The following is a 14,092-nucleotide window of genomic DNA, read 5'->3' on the forward strand; positions in this document are numbered from 1 at the left end:
CGTGGCGAAGCCACTGGACATGCGGCGAACGCCCGTTTTATCTGATGGGCTAATTTTAATAGGCAGGTTTTGTAATGTGCTAAAGGCATGTACTGTACAATGATTGATCTGCACACATAGCAGTCTTGACTTGCTAAATTCCTATGTAGTCAAGTGACCACACATCCAAAACGTGGCGAAGCCACTGGACATGCGGCGAACGCCCGTTTTATCTGATGGGGTTATTTTTATAGGCAGGTTTTGTAATGTGCTAAAGGCATGTACTGTACAATGATTGATAAGGCAATCTTATTTTAAGCCTTTCACGTAATGCGTACAAAAACTCGTCGACAGCAGGATTCGAACCTGCGCAGGCAAAGCCCAACAGATTTCGAGTCTGTCTCCTTAACCACTCGGACATATCGACTTTCTTGAACAGGAATGCAAGTAGAACTTAGTTGTACGTGCTCAGATCTCATTCGCGCCAAGTCTTGCATGCTGAGAAATTAGCTCACGTTCTACTCCTTCCAAGACCAGACCACCGCCTCCATGAGCAACTGTGCCCGAATTCATCCAAGGTGGATTCTTTCGCCCAAACTATTCCATGCATATGCATGTACTGTACGTTGCCGCCATTTCGCTTTCACGTTCTTTTTGTTTTCGTCTCTTTTCTCCACAATCTTGCATCGAAGGGAACACGGCCAGCCCCGCCACATGGTCCTCAACTCGGGCTCCCCGTAAAAGGCAAAAACAGCGCGCGACAGGCACGGGACCCCCCTCTTTCCCCGTTGCCATATTCTGACATCTCACTTCCTAGCTACTGAAGCTAGCTAAAGTATAAGCTACTGTACCAGCAGCTAGCATTAGCAATTGATAGATCTAATAATCGTCGGTTTGACACCGGAAACATGATCGGGTCTGCGGGATTCAGAACCGATTCAATGCCCAACCGATCCAGTCTAATCCTGCTGTCTGCTGCCAACTCTCTCTGCCCCTCCGTGCGACAATCGCCGATTGTTTCGTTGTTTAATCTCCCCTGGCTCCATCCGGTCTAGGCTTTTCCCTGGCACGTCCCGTCTGTCATGCCTTCGATCGATCGTCTTTGAGCTATCATTGTTAATCCCGTCTTATCTGTCGAGAACCTTCTGCCTTTTCCCCGTTCTTCCATCAAAATTAGTAGCTCATTTTGCTTGTGTTTTTTGTTTTCCTTTTTCTTTTCCGCGGAGGGGTGATTAGGATTGCTTGCGTTGAGCAGCGGTGCAGCATATATAAAGCTGGAGCAAGAAGTCCAGATTAAGATTTGTTTTTAACAATTGGTAGCACTCCCAAGAAGCTAGCGAAACTGGTCAGGGGATTGCAGACGCACGGACGCGAATGTTATCGAGAGTCAGTGGCACTAAACAAATCGTCGTCGTCGAGGCTCTCGTCCTCCTCCTGGATCGCCAGCGGCTAGCCAAAGCATGGGGTGCAAAGGCTTTCAGTAGTGGGCAATGCACTTTAATTGTCCCTGCAATTACTCGCTCTGGAGGCAGGATTATGAGATTACACAACAGCCTCGCCTTATTTTATCCGGGATAGGCTTGATGTTGTTCAGGGAGAGGGGGCAGGACAAAAGCAAGTCTGCACGGGGAAAAATAATGCTGTCAGTCATAAGGAAGGTACATAATTTCACACCATGGGTGCTAATCATTGTTGGTTTGATCTGACGGGTAAACAGGCCAATTAGATGTACTTCCTCCGTTCCTAAATATTTGCCGTTTCAGAGATTTCAAATGGACTACCACATACAGATGTATATAGACATATTTTAGAGTGTAGATTCTCTCACTTTTCTCCGTATGTAGTCACTTGTTGAAATCTCTAAAAAGACAAATATTTAAGAATGGAGGGAGTAATAATACTCTTAACAAAAAAAGGGAAACAGATAACGTTAAGTGAAGGTGCCCACACACCAATGTACGTCAGCCTCGATCGAACTAGCACACCCTGATCGGGGGCGCCCAAAAACCAACTTAGGTTTTGGGCCCCCTGTCGCGAGCGCTACATTAAAAGGATAACTGGAGAGAGCTGGTGCCCTGCGAGATCACAATTCACTTACGGTTTACTCTCCTCCCGATATTCTCACCCCATCCGATCAGGGGGAGTGCTGCAGTGATTGGAAGACCCGAGCCAGCCACCGTTGCGTCCATGGACAGTGCTGGTGGCAGCCTGAAGGCATCAGGACGTGCACGAGATCGACCATGACCTCTGCATCGTCCACCAATCCCGCCTGCAACGAGCAGGCGATCATGTCGACCTCCGTGACCTGTAATGGTCCCAAAACCTTCTCTGCTCATGTCAATTGGGTGGGCTAGATGCAATAAATTATGTGTATGTAGCGACCCGACACGAATGGATCAAGTCTCTGTGCTCCGATGTCATCCCTGGATCAGTAATGCTGACACCACACAGTACTTCGAAGGATTTATAGCAGAGTAGCAATCACACACTTATTACATCGTTTGTCCAGAAGAGGACTTATTACAGTAATCATGGCTTAAGGCCATCTAATAACGATAACAGCGGAAGACTTGGAAGATAAGTGAGTCCATCAACTCCAACGGCATCACTGAGTATAGAACCACGACCTAAAAGCACGTTACTCGTCGTCTGAAAAGTCTGCAACATGAAAAGTTGCAGCCCGAAAACGGGTCAGCACATGGAATATGCTGGCAATGTAACACATAGAGAGAGGTAATGAGTATTGGCTATACTACATGCATATTTGGCTGGTGGAAAAGCTCTATGGTTACAGTTTTTGCATAAAGCCAGTTTTTCCCTACAAAGGAATAAATTTATTTAACTATCATGATGGTTGTTAAACATTGAGAATGGTTGACAGCATCCTCAATCCCAATTAAAAGTACTCATTTAAAACCCAACAGTATTAATTAGAAGTAACATGTTGAGATTCAACAGGATAATCCAAGTACTAGATACTCAAGATGTCCATAACCGGGGACACGGCTAATCATGATTAGTTTGTACACTCTGTAGAGGTTTGCGCACTTTTCCCCACAAGACTCGATCGCCTCCGCTGGTTTCTCGCACTACATGGTGTTTAAGAAACGGATGACCGAGACATAGTCTTTCAGAAGCGCTAGCACCTTACGATGGGTGGACCGGTACACCTACATCCCCTACATCTGCTAGTCCACCACTATAAAAGTTCGCACGACTTAGTCAACTATGCCAGAGCCCATAATGGCTTGTGGCTGCACACGTAAGTTACTAGTATGAATTATCTTATGATCCCTTTGAGCCTGGGTGGCGGTCCGAAGAAATACAGGCAAGTCCTGCTAGAAAACAGGTGCCTCAATCCACCCAGATGCGTATTTAAGTTGCCACCTTAGATAAACCATTAATAACAATCTCACATCTGTCATGGATATTCACTCACCCAATCCACGTCTACTAGCATAGCATGGCATAATAAGCAAACGTAGAAGTAACTCCCAAAGGTTTCATAAGTAATACAGGTAATAGGTACTACCTCATCTACTTCCCATCCCACAATTTAATTAGATCCTAATCATGCAATGTTTGAGGATAGATCTAATGCATAAAAACTGGGTAGTAGAAAGGTATGATCAAGTGTTACTTGCCTTGCTGACGATCCGCGAAACCTAGAGACTCGAAGTAACAAGCGGCGCACTCCGGGTGATCTATCGCAGACAAACAACAAGCATACAATAAGTACTCATCTAATGCACAGGTAAATCTCGAATAAAAGATCTAACCAGAAAGTTCAACTTAAGAACCCTGGTGGCAAAAGAATCGAATCAAATAAAGCAACGAAAGTCAAACGACAAAAGAAAACAACTCGGTTCTAGCAAGTTGAAACTAAGTCAAATTCTACAGTAGCAAAACTTTGTTTAAGTTGATTAGTCGGAACGGCGGTTTCGAGATGAAACTCCAGGTGCTTGAATCACCTGATTCCGATAAACGAGCGAGAAGATAGACTAGAAAGAAAATCGGATCTGAAATCGCTATCAGAAAAATAGCGGAATAAATCCGATGAGAAAGAAAACGACGAACGGTTGAACGAACGGACGTTCATTAACCGATGCAAACCGGTGATCACGTTCGTTAGGACGAACGGTCCGGCGAACGCTTGCTAAACAAAACAGGAAAGAAAAACCGGCGAGAAAAACCGATCTAGGGTTTCGGAAAGAAAAACCGAAACAAAAAACCGATCTAGAAAACCGGAACGGAAACCGGAACGATTTACGAAATACCGAACCGAGGAAAAGAAAAGGTGACGTGGCGCGGGGCTAGTACCTCGAAGAGGCGAGGGGCTCCGGCGGCGGCGGCGTTGGGTGGTGGCGGCACTTGGTGGCGGCGGTGGCAAGCGGCGGCGGAGGTGTAGGGCGGCGGCGCTGGGTGGCGGCAGCGGCGGTGCTGCTGCTGCGGAGGAGAGGAGAGGAGAGGTGTTGGTTTGATGTGTTAGAGGGGGGTGCTTGGGTATTTATATAGGGGAGGGGGAGGGTTTTGCTTGGAGTAGGGGACAAGAATTAGACTAGGATTAGGAATCCTAGGAACAAAAAACGGAATAACGAAACGGGTCCAAATCCTACTAGGATTTGTAAAAGAAAAGGAAACCGGGGTGGCTCCCTGGCTCCCTGGCGCGGTGGCGCTAGCGATGGCCTTGGCCTCCTGGCCGGCCGGCTGGCTTGGCGGCTTGGGCCTTTGGCCCAAGGCGCTGCGGCTCTTTTTTTTTAAATCGATTTCGCGCGCAGAAAAAAAACAGAAAAAAAATCTAAACAAACTCCAAAATTAATAAAGTAAACTTTCCCCGACTCCTAAAAATGAGTCGAACAAAATGAACTTTTACTCAGGGCCTAAAATGCAATTTTTGAAAACACGCATTTTTCCCTAAGGCAATAAACTCCGAGAAAAATCCAAAATTTGATTTATTTATTAAATCTTCATTTTTCCTAAATTTTGGGAAAGTCATATTATTCCCTCTCTTATTTTTGATATTGGAAAAATATTTGAAGATTAAATAAATAAATCCAATGATCCTCTTTTCATAGTTTTGAGAGAACTCAAATACGAAAATTTCGAAATCTCCAACTCTCTCCGAGGGTCCTTGAGTTGCGTGAAATTTCTAGGATCAACAAAATGCAAGAAAAAATGATATGCATGATGATCTAATGTATAACATTCCAAATTGAAAATTTGGGATGTTACAGTGTATGACATCCTAGTGATGCATTAGTTCCAACATTGGTATCAACCGCCTACATGATTGTACTAGATCCCTAATTCATGATCAATAGATCAATCTCATGTTTAGGGAATCATGTTCAAGATTGGTTTTTCAGTCCTCCGGTTATCCCAAAATGCATGCTAGTGTTTTGACGCCCTCTGTAAATCATCATGTTATATTCTAATTTACCAAGGATCTCTACTGCCAATTATGCTTAATCAGTTTTAATTAAGCCTCTGAAGAATTAATGCTCATAAAAGTTCTTGTTAATTAAAATTGATCATCTTTTAACTGTTGATTTTGTTTGGATTAGCAAATTAGAAGGCAAAGGGATACATGTACGTCAGCTGTAGCAAACCCTCATGTTGAAGAACCCTAGATTTTCCCCCAATTCAGTAGAATCCTAATTTTGAAATTAGGATTGTTTTTCCCCAATTAAGCACAAAATGCACACGAATTGGGCAAAGAATGAAGAGAATATTCACCTTACGCATCGCGTAGTCGCCTCTTCCCTTCAGGGCCCGCACTGCGTCCACCGTGGTTCGAGGGCAGAGACGCCACGGCTCGTCACCTCCCACCAGAGCGACGCGTGGAATGATCTTAAGTCGCTGCCACCGCTCGAATGGACGAGCCCCTATTGTTGGAAATATGACCTAGAGGCAATAATATTATATTATTATATTTCCATATTCATAGTTAAGAGTTTATATTTCATTCTATAACTGTTATGATCCTGGAATATGTGATTCAGTGGAAAACTCATATGCGTGTGTGGAATGATAAACGCTAACAATAGGTTCTCGGTCTTGCCTCTAAGACTGGTTCAAGTGTTGTTGGCGATCATGTTTTCCGGATCTTAGGATATTGTTAAGTGTAATGATAGTCCTAAAACCACATTGAGAGTATGACGTTAGAAGAACGATCATATTGCATCGACCTAGTCTGTTATACTTTGTGATTATATCATCTAAAATCATCTTTTATAACACAGAGTGTTAGCATGTGTTTTAGTTCCTCAGACCATGAGAGTATCTCGTCCACTTCCTACCAGACAATGGGCTTCAGGGTTGCTCAAACGTCATCTGTAACAAGGTGATCATAACGAGAACTTTCAGGTTCACCAGAAAGTTTGACAAGTGACCGGATAGCTCAAGAGTGAGATTTTCTCCTCCGATGATTGAAGGATATTCTTAGTGCCCTCTCGGTGTGACAACATCCATCATCGCCTGGACAGACACATGTGACTAAATCACAGCGATGTCGGAACACGTCAACGAGAAAGAAGAACAAAACCGGTAATGGAAGCAATGGTATAGTGAGCATGGTGATGACTCAGGAGGATGCCGATGCACACTGGATTTTGTAAAGTATCGCGGAGCAAAGGGAACATCACATACTAACCTAAGGTTCACTTGAATATCATTCGTGTAATCATAGGGACCAATATGGATGTCCACGGTTTCGCTATCTGTCATTAAACGAAGGGGTTTTGTTCTTGTCTACTGAACCTACGGGGTCACAAGCCTAAGGTAACCATGATCTGCTAAGTGTTATTGGGATGTGAGTGATGATAATACATTTTTGGAATTGTTCCATTAATATCCGGAATAGTTCTGAGAGGTTCCCAAAGCGTTTTGGGGTCACCAGAAGGGTTTTGGTGAATATCGGGTAATACCGGGTATTGCCGATTAATTATATATAGGTGGAAAATGTTTTCGGGGATATTAAATTATATATATTTTTCTAGAAATATTTAAAACATTTTATATTTAAACAAAATATCAACGGACCTAAAAATGCCAAGAGGTGGAAGGAAATATGGGCCACATAGGCCCATATGGAAGTGGCGCCCCCCTTTCCTAGTGGTGGGGGGGAATCCTACTTGGGAAGGGAGTAGGACCCCCCCCCCCCAAGGCTGGCGTACCAAGGGGACTCCTTCCCCCTTGGTGGCTGCCCTCTGCCTCCCCTCTAACCGATATAAACTAGAGGATTTCCACCCTATGACAACATAAGTTTTGGAGCCTCCTCTAGTTGATCTAGTTCTAGTTTTTGTTGGTCCTAGTTGAATAATTAGAGCTAGCCCTAGCCACCTCTAATCCTCATAATTAGAAGCCCCATGTGGTTCTAATCTCCTCCTTCTAATTCTCCGGCATGATTAGCTCTGGACGGTGAAGCGCTGCCGGATCGTGAAGACCGTAAGCTTGCAACCAAGTAGAGAGGCCGTGCTTTCAGTCTTCTGTTCGAGGGATCGTTCAAGGACGGTTTGCGGGCTCTTCATCAGCGTTCAAGGGACTCCAAGTACTATCTACACTGACTTGTCTACTTCCGCTGCACTCTCGGAGTCGGTAACGATCATTGATCACAACCCGTTATGCATCTTCATATTGTTCCTGGGTGATCGTAGGGTGATTTTTTTGTTTTCTACTACGTTTCCCAATAGTAGCATCATGAGCGGTTCTATGAGTAGATTCAGGTTGCGATCTAGATCATATGTGGATGTGAGGGTGATGTTCTTGCTATGCTTCCCTCGAGGTGTTGCTTCTGTTCAGTTCATTGGCGGCATGGTGTCGTTTTCTACAAGGTTCTGACAATTGGTCGGCTCTGGCTGTCGACGATATGCTAACAGTTCCTTGGGCTTCACCATAGTCAGTGGCGGAGGACGGAACTTTTTTGAGGTGGGGCGAACTCTGAAGCAATTTTTTATGCACAACCAACATAAATAATACGAACCAACAATGCACACCAATATTTTCATATGATCCTAAATAGAATACGCAAGTACATTGAAAATGCAAACATATTTTAAATAGAAGAATAACCTAAAACATACCAATAAGTAAGCTTTAATGGCGTGTAGACAACACGTGCAATGGTAGTGCCCTACCCTTCGTTTGAAAAGTTTCCTTAATTTGGTGGAGAATTTGGATAAATTGGTTGAGTTGGACCCATCTCTATGTAAGCAAATCTAACATCATCTCTGATATTGGGGCTAAATCCATCAAATGAAATGCAGAGTCCTCGGTCATACTTTATGTAATCCATAGAAAAAACGGTCATACCTTCCTCTCCTAAAACATCAACATTCTACTCGACTATGGCTTCCATGGAATCTAGAATCTCTTCTTCCACTTGTTTGGAGTGCACGGAATTTGCATTCTTTGTTTTCACGATATTCACTTGATTTTGATGAGCGGATTGGCCCTTATCATTTTCACTTCATTGTATTATCAAACAATTATCTAAAATTACACTAAAATTTAAGAAACTTAACTATGCCCTTTGGCTTTGTTGGCCCTTTCCAATTTATTGCCCTCCATCTTTTCGTTTTGAATGTCGCCCTCACGTCGTCACGCGAGCTCCAGTTGTCTGCTAGGAACAACGAGCGCTTGTAGCCGCCGGGAAAGCGCCCCCGTCCCCATGCGCATTTAGCGCTCCTCCTATAGCCGCCGACGTGCCGCCCCGATGCTCTCCTGCAGGCTGCAGTCCTGCTGACCGCCGCCCGCGGCCCCGCACGGTGAGCCGCTAAGCTCCTGCTGGCCGCCGCCCCTGCGCGCCACCGCAAGGGTTCGTGTCGTCGTCAAGCGTGTCGTCCTGTCTCTATTCGTGTGTGGTGTCCTGGTGTTTCACGTGCGAGGCCTCGCTAAAGCGAACGACTGGGTCTGGGTGAATGGGGGGAAGGATCGAGCGAACGCACCAGTCCGTGACGTGGTGACGGCCCAACCAGGAATAGCGGCCCAGTAAATTGTTTGATGTGATTTATTTCGTGGGGAGTTTGATGTGAATTTATCTTTTTTTTTGTGATGTGAATTTTATCAATCGACTCGATTTCTAGCGATGGACTAATACGTATACATATACCTGCTACCTCTTGAGCATGCGTTGGTTTTCCCTTGAAGAGAAAAGGATGATGCAACAAAGTAGCCTAAATATTTTCCTCAGTTTTGAGAACCAAGGTATCAGTCCAGTAGGAGACGACATACAAGTCACCTAGTACCTGCACAAACAATCAAGAACCTTGCAACCAATGCGATAAAGGGGTTGTCAATCCCTTCACAGTCACTCGCAAAAGTGAGATCTAATAGAGAGAGTAAAGTAAATATTTTTGGTATTTTTGTTGTATAGATTGGAAAGTAAAGATTGCAAAATAGTAAACGAGATGCGACATAAATAAAAGAGATGTAATATAATAGTAAAGAGATGCAATATAATGGAAAAGAGACCCAGGGGCCATATGTTTCACTAGTGGCTTCTCTCAAGATAGCATGCATTACGTGGGTGAACAAATTACTGCCGAGCAATTGATAGAAAAGTGCATAATTATGAAGACATCTAAGGCAATGATCATGAACATAGGCATCACGTCCGTGTCAAGTAGACCGAAATGATTCTGCATCTACTACTATTAGTCCACACATCGCCCGTTGTCCAGCATGCATATAGAGTATTAAGTTCATAAGAACGGAGTAACACATTAAGCAAGATGACATGATGTAGAGGGATAAACTCAAGCAATATGATACAAACCCCATCTTTTTATCCTCGATGGCAACAATACAATACGTGCCTTGCTGCCCCTACTGTCACTGGGAAAGGACACCACAAGATGGAACCCAAAGCTAAGCACTTCTCCCATTGCAAGAAAGATCAATCTAGTAGGCCAAACTAAACCGATAATTCGAAGAGACTTGCAAAGATATCAAATAATGCATATAAGAATTCAGAGAAGAACCAAATAATATTCATAGATAATCAAGTTCATAAATCCACAATTCATCGGATCTCGGCAAACACACTGCAAAAGAATATTACATCGAATAGATCTCCAAGAACATCGAGGAGAACTTTGTATTGAGAATCAAGGAGAGAGAAGAAGCCATCTTGCTAATAACTATGGACCCGAAGGTCTGTGGTAAACTACTCACGCTTCATCGGAGAGGCAATGATGTTGATGTAGAAGCCCTCCGTGATCGATTCCCCCTCCGGCGGATCACCGAAAAAGTCCCCAAGATGGGATCTTGCAGGTACAGAAGGTTGTGGCGGTGCAAACATGGTTTCGTGGCCCCCCTGATGTTTCTTGGGTATAAGAGTATATATAGGCGAAATAAGTACGTCGGTGGAGCTACGAGGGGCCCACGAGGGTGGGGGGCGCGCCCTCCTGCCTCGTGGCCTCCTCGTAGAGTCCCAGACTTCAACTCCAAGTCTTTTGGATTGCTTTTGGTCCAATAAACATCCTAGCGAAGGTTTCGTTCCATTTGGACTCCATTTGATATTCCTTTTCTATAAAACAATAAAATAGGCAAAAAAACAGAAAATGGCACAGGGCCTCCGGTTAATAGGTTAGTCCCGAAAATAATATAAAAGAGCATATTAAAGGCCATTAAACATCCAAAATAGATAATATAATAGCATGGAACAATAGAAAATTATAGATATGTTGGAGACATATCAAGCATCCCCAAGCTTAATTCTTGCTTGTCCTCGAGTAGGTAAATGATAAAAACAGAATTTTTGATTTGGAATGCTACCCCAGCATATTTCTCAATGTAATTTTCTTTATTGTCGCATGAATGTTTAGATCCGAAAGATTCAAGAGAAAAGTTTAATATTGACATAAAAACAATAATACTTCAAGCATACTAACAAAGCAATCATGTCTTCTCAAAATAACATGGTCAAAGAAAGTTATCCCTACAAAATCATATAGTATGGCTATGCTCTATCTTCATCACACAAAGTATTTAATCATGCACAACCCCGGTTTCAGCCAAGCTATTGTTTCATACTTTAGTAGTTTCAAACTTTTTCAATCTTCACGCAATACATGAGCGTGAGCCATGGACATAGCACTACAGGTGGAATAGAATGGTGGTTGTGGGGAAGACAAAAATGAGAAGATAGTCTCACATCAACTAGGCGTATCAATGGGCTATGGAAATGCCCATCAATAGATATCGATGTGAGTGAGTAAGGATTGCCATGCAATGGATGCACTAGAGCTATAAGTTTATGAAAGGTCAACAAAAGAAACTAACTGGGTGTGCATCCAACTTGCTTGCTCACGAAGACCTAGAGCACTTTTGAGGAAGCCCATCATTGGAATATACAAGCCAAGTTCTATAATGAAAAATTCCCACTAGTATATGAAAGTGACAGCCTAGGAGACTCTCTATCATGAAGATCATGGTGCTACTTTCAAGCACAAGTGTGGTAAAAGGATAGTAGCATTGTCCCTTCTCTCTTTTTCTCTCATTTTTTTATTTGGGCCTTTCTCTTTTTTATGGCCTTTTTTTATTTAGTCTGGAGTCTCATCCCTACTTGTTGGGGGAATCATAGTCTCCATCATCCTTTCCTCACATGGGACAATACTCTAATAATGAAGATCATCACACTTTTATTTACTTACAACTCAAGAATTACAACTCAATACTTAGAACAAAATATGACTCTATGTGAATGCCTCCGGCAGTGTATCGGGATGTGCAATGATTAGAGAGTGACATGTATGAAAAATTATGAACGGTGGCCTTGCCACAAATACTATGTCAATTACATGATCATGCAAGCAATATGACAATGTTGGAGCGTGTCATAATAAACGGACGGTGGAAAGTTGCATGGCAGTATATCTCGGAATGCTTATGGAAATGCCATAATAGGTAGGTATGGTGGATGTTTTGAGGAAAGTATATGGTGGGTGTATTGTACCGGCGAAAGTTGCGTGGTACTAGAGAGGCTAGCAATGATGGAAGGGTGAGAGCGCGTATAATCCATGGACTCAACATTAGTCATAAAGTACTCTCATACTTATTGCAAAAATCTACAAGTAATCAAAACTAAGTACTACACGCATGATCCTAGGGGAAGGGTTGGTAGGAGTTAACCATCGCGCGATCCCGACCTCCACACATAAGGAAGGCAATCAATAAATAAATCATGCTCCAACTTCATCACATAACGGTTCACCATACGTGCATGCTACGAGAATCATAAACTTTAACACAAGTATTCCTTAAATTCACAACTACTCTACTAGCATGTCTCTAATATCACCATTCTCATATCTCAAAACAACTATCAAGCATCAAACTTCTCAAAGTATTCAATGCACTTTATATGAAAGTTTTTGTTATACCCATCTTGGATGCCCATCATATTAGGACTAATTTTATAACCAAAGCAAATTACCAAGCTGTTATAAAGACTCTCAAAATAATATAAGTTAAGCATGAGAGATCAATAATTTCTATAAAATAAAACCATCACCGTGCTCTAAAAAGATATAAGTGAAGCACTATAGCAACATTGTCTAGCTCAAAAGATATAAGTGAAGCACATAGAGTATTCTAATAAATTCCGATTCATGTGTGTCTATCCCAGAAGGTGTGTACAGAAAGAATGATTGTGGTAAACTAAAAATCAAAGACTCAAATCATACAATATGCTCCAAGCAAAACACATATCATGTGGTGAATAAAAATATAGCCTCAAGTAAAGTTACCAACAGACGAAGACTAAAAAGGGGATGCCTTCCAGGGCATCCCCAAGCTTAGGCTTTTGGTTGTCCTTGAGTTATCTTGGGGTGCCTTGGGAATCCCCAATCTTAGGCTCTTGCCACTCCTTATTCCAAAATCCATCAAATCTTTACCCAAAAACTTGAAAACTTCACAACACAAAACTTCAACAGAAAATCTCATGAGCTCCCTTAGTATAAGAAAATAAACCACCACTTTAAGGTACTGTAATGAACTCATTATTTATTTATATTGGTGTTAAACCTACTGTATTCCAACTTCCCTATGGTTCATACCCCCCGATACTACTCATAGATTCATCAAAATAAGCAAACAACACACGAAAAACAGAATCTATCGGAAACAGAACATTCTGTAGCAATATGTAACTTTCTAATACTTCTGTAACTCTAAAAATTCTGAAATAAATTGGTGGACGTGAATAATTTGTCTATTAATAATCTACAAAAAGAATCAACCTAAAATCACTCTCCAGTAACAAATTACGGCTATTCTCGTGAGCGCAAAAGTTTCTGTTTTTTACAGCAAGATCGCAAAGACTTCACCCAAGTCTTCCCAAAGGTTCTACTTGGCACAAACACTAACTAAACATAAAACCACATCTAACCAGAATATATATGAATTATTTATTACTAAACAGGAGAAAAAGTCAAAGAACAAAAATAAAATTGGGTTGCCTCCCAACAAGCGCTATCGTTTAACGCCCCTAGCTAGGCATAAAGACAAGAATAGATCTAGGTATTGCCATCTTTGGCATGCAATCTGTAAGTGGCTCTCATAATAGATACATAAGGCAATTTAATTTTGTTCCTAGGAAAGTGTTCCATGCATCTCCTTAATGGAAATTGGAATCTAATATTTCCCTCTTTCATATAAATAATTGCACCAATCGTTTTAAGGAAAGGTCTACCAAGAATAGTAGGACATGTAGGATTGCATTCTATATCAAGAACAATGAAATCTACGGTCACATAATTCCTATTTGCAACAATAAGAACATCATTAATTCTTCCCATAGGTTTCTTAATGGTGGAATCCACAAGATGCAAATTTAAAGAACAATCATCAAATTCACGGAAACCTAGCACATCACATAAAGTTTTTGGAATCGTGGAAACACTAGCACCCAAATCACACAAAGCATAGCATTCATAATCTTTAATCTTAATTTTAGTAGTAGGTTCCCACTCATCATAAATTTTTCTAGGGATATAAATTTCTAGTTCAAGCTTTTCTTCATAAGATTGCATCAAAGCATCAACGATATGTTTAGTAAAAGCTTTATCTTGATTATAAGCATGAGGAGAATTTAACAAGGATTGCAACAAGG

At 42.1% G+C, this 14,092-nt stretch overlaps 1 non-coding gene across 1 annotated transcript; it reads right to left on the bottom strand.

The window, feature by feature from the left end:
- Positions 1-324: 324 nt before the first annotated feature.
- On the bottom strand, positions 325-406 carry TRNAS-CGA (transfer RNA serine (anticodon CGA)). The gene has a single exon. It is a non-coding gene; the product is annotated as a tRNA-Ser (tRNA).
- Positions 407-14,092: the final 13,686 nt, after the last annotated feature.

This window comes from Triticum aestivum, chromosome 1B (assembly GCF_018294505.1).
Source record: "Triticum aestivum cultivar Chinese Spring chromosome 1B, IWGSC CS RefSeq v2.1, whole genome shotgun sequence".
Taxonomy (NCBI): domain Eukaryota; kingdom Viridiplantae; phylum Streptophyta; class Magnoliopsida; order Poales; family Poaceae; genus Triticum; species Triticum aestivum.